Source organism: Lucilia cuprina, chromosome 4, assembly GCF_022045245.1.
Source record: "Lucilia cuprina isolate Lc7/37 chromosome 4, ASM2204524v1, whole genome shotgun sequence".
Classification (NCBI taxonomy): Eukaryota; Metazoa; Arthropoda; class Insecta; order Diptera; family Calliphoridae; genus Lucilia; species Lucilia cuprina.
In genome coordinates this window covers 85,845,152-85,848,933 of record NC_060952.1, presented here as the reverse complement: position 1 = coordinate 85,848,933, position 3,782 = coordinate 85,845,152, and positions in this window count along the sequence as shown.

Sequence of the window (3,782 nt, the reverse complement as noted above, 5' to 3'; positions counted from 1 at the left end):
TTCGTGGGAGCTTTGAGTTTTTTCTGTTTTTGTGGATTTACTGTGAAAGAAATTTTGTGATTTTACATTTTTTTTGTTCTGGAATATAAACTGCAATATTTTTGGGTTGAAGTTTTTGAAAAAAATGCGTAATGCTGCCCTGTTCTGTTGGAAAAGACACCTGTCGCTAAATTTATGTGTTTCATTGTTGAATTTGTTTTTTGGACTTTTTTGGCGTATTAAAACGAAATTGGAGAATGTCTTACAGGGATTGAAAAAAGAGGTTGGGTACTTTTTACTTATTGATGATATTCAGACTATAGTCAAGATTTTAGACTCTACTTTATTTTTAGTTCTACTCTAGTTGTGTTCTAGTTGTATTTCTAGTTGTGTTCAAGTTCAGTTTTAGTTCAGTTTTAGTTATGTTCTAGTTCTGTTCTGTTCTAACTCTGTTCTAGTTCTGTTCTAGTTCTGTTCTAGTTCTGTTCTAGTTCTGTTCTAGTTCTGTTCTAGTTCTGTTCTAGTTCTGTTCTAGTTCTGTTCTAGTTCTGTTCTAGTTCTGTTCTAGTTCTGTTCTAGTTCTGTTCTAGTTCTGTTCTAGTTCTGTTCTAGTTCTGTTCTAGTTCTGTTCTAGTTCTGTTCTAGTTCTGTTCTAGTTCTGTTCTAGTTCTGTTCTAGTTCTGTTCTAGTTCTGTTCTAGTTCTGTTCTAGTTCTGTTCTAATTCTGTTCTAGTTCTGTTCTAGTTCTGTTCTAGTTCTGTTCTAATTCTGTTCTAGTTCTGTTCTAGTTCTGTTGTAGTTCTGTTCTAGTTCTGTTCTAGTTCTGTTCTAGTTCTGTTCTAGTTCTGCTCTAGTTCTGTTCTAGTTATGTTCTAGTTCTGTCCTGGTTCTGTCCTAGTTCTGTCCTAGTTTTGTTCTTGTTATGTTCTAGTTCTGTTTTAGTTCTGTTCTAGTTTTGTTCTAGCTCTGTTCTAGTTCTGTTCTAGTTCTGTTCTAGTTCTGTTCTAGTTCTGTTCTAGTTCTGTTCTGTTCTAGTTCTAGTTCTGTTCTAGTTCTGTTCTAGTTCTGTTCTAGTTCTGTTCTAGTTCTGTTCTAGTTCTGTTCTAGTTCTAGTCCCTTCTAGCCTTTTAATGGTTCTGTTATAGTTGAATTCAAGTACTGACTAAAGCCCTGATTTTAGCTCCAACTTTATAGCATATTTTTGATGCAAATTGTTCTCCGGACTATTGTCCAGACTATATTCATGAAAACAGCTCAGAATATAAACAAATGTTAAAATTGGTACTTTTTCAACAATTCAAAAAGTACGTTGAATCCTTTTAAGTATCAACTAAAGTTACTAAACGTATATCTGCATTTAAAGACAGTTGCATGATGAGTATTTTCTATATAGATTTTTCGTAATTTGTTTTTATTATGTTGTTTTTTTTTGGAGGCTGTAAAAATATTATACAAACAAGAGTGAATAAAAAATTGGAGAAAAAGCTCTGCAGAAATATGGATGAACCAACAGAATGGCAGACAGACAGACAAAACAACAGCAGTCTGGACAACAATGAAAATAACGACAAAACATTAAATAAAAGACTCCTTCACATCCGTTTTCTGAAAAAAAAATCATACAAAAATTTCTCTGCTGCGTCATCATCATCGTCATCATGGGGTTCTTTATTTTCGCGCTGTTTCTATTTTTTTGTTTCTTTCTTCTGTAAGACAAGACAAAAACAATGAATATCCATAATCATGTTTGGAGCATCTTTTTTCAAGTTTTTCTTTTTATTGTTGTACAAGTATTTTGCAGCTTTTACTTGCAAAATGTTTGTTAAACAAGCAGCTGCCAAATGTGTAACGAACGACATGTGTAAATATGTATGTGAATTCATTAAAACAACCCAAACCACCAACATCATCATCATGATCACCACCACCATTGTTGCTATCTGCGGTAACATCATTATCATCAAGCACAACCCTGATCGTTAAGCTCCACAGCAGTCAAGGGAGATATTCTTTTAATTTCATACATGTGTGCATAAAGGACGAAAATGATCTCTTCTCATAGTGAACGTCATCACCAGTCATTCCACAGCTGCAACATCTATATCTATCTCTAGGTCTTCGTTCGGCGGATCGACCCGATTCTCAATCGGCTAAAGATTGTCAACTCAGCAACAGATGTATAAACAGGAAGTTTTTTCTCTAGGGAAGAACATCCAGTTACAGCCAATCTGTTACAACAACAACATCTCTAGGTCTTACTAAGCCCAATTCATAGAATCAACAAATATCGAAATGATCTTGATCACTGATCCACAATGAAGATCACAATGAGACAGACATTATCATAAGAGAATCTACTTACAAATTTGGACTCTAAAAGTTTTTTTTTTAAGCAGAAAAACTTTTTCTAAATTTTCTCTTTAAAATCTCTATAATGATCATATGCCCATCGCTGTTTTACTCAAATTGAAGATCACAATAAACCAGAAATAACAAATGTCGTTTTTTTCTGATAATTTACAAAAATCATTGATGAAACAAAAAAATATAAAACGGAAAAAGCTGAAACTGAAAATCCTTAAAAAAAAACAAACCAACAATAGTATAAAAAAGTGTGAGAGTAAATAAGATTGAACTTCTGGACTTGAGGTAATGAAACGGTTAATTAATGTATGTAATAATAATTGATTGTAAAGAGGAGCAGAGTGTTTCTAGATTGATCATAAACTTTGGAATCTGAAATACTAAGACTGAAAGCCGTCCAAATCTTTCAATATTTTTTTAATAAATTAAAAGAAAATAAATCGAAATTTATGAACATTTTAGCGTGAGAATTCCCCAAAGTAAAAGATCATTCAAAAAGTCGATATTATTGATCGAGCTGAATTTTATATATTTAATATTTTTAAAAAATTCAAATTAATAACGGTTATGTAAAATTATTGAAGTCTTTGGTTTAAAAAAAAGATTTCTGCCTAAAACTTCCGGTTTAAAATAATTTTTCGATTATCGTAATTCAATATCTTTTTATTACCAAAAAAAGTAAAAGATAATCTTCCAAAAATTTTAAGATTTTTAATTTTGGCATTGGTACAAGTATTAATTACAGGCAGATAAAACAAACTAAAGATTATAAAAACAACAACCATTTTATGAAATTCTTAATTTTAACACAACAAAATGTTGAGCAAATAAAACAACATAAACTACATTGAAAAGGAAAGTACTAGTTCTAGTTTATTTCAAGTTAAGTTCTAGTTCAGTTCTAGTTCAGTTTTAGTTCAGTTTTAGTTCAGTTGTAGTTCAGTTCTAGTTCAGTTCTAGTTCAGTTCTGGTTCAGTTCTAGTTCAGTTCTAGTTCAGTTCTAGTTCAGTTCTAGTTCAGTTCTAGTTCAGTTCTAGTTCAGTTCTAGTTCAGTTCTAGTTCAGTTCTAGTTCAGTTCTAGTTCAGTTCTAGTTCAGTTCTAGTTCAGTTCTAGTTCAGTTCTAGTTCAGTTCTAGTTCAGTTCTAGTTCAGTTCTAGTTCAGTTCTAGTTCAGTTCTAGTTCAGTTCTAGTTCAGTTCTAGTTCAGTTCTAGTTCAGTTCTAGTTCAGTTCTAGTTCAGTTCTAATTTAGTTCTAGTTCATTTCTAATTCAGTTCTAGTTCAGTTCTAATTTAGTTATAATTTAGTTCTAATTTAGTTCTAGTTCAGTTCTGTAGTTCTGTTCTAGTTCTGTTCAAGTTCTGTTCTAGTTCTGTTCTAGTTCTGTTCTAGTTCTGTTCTAGTTCTGTTCTAGTTCTGTTCTAGTTCTGTTCTAGTTCT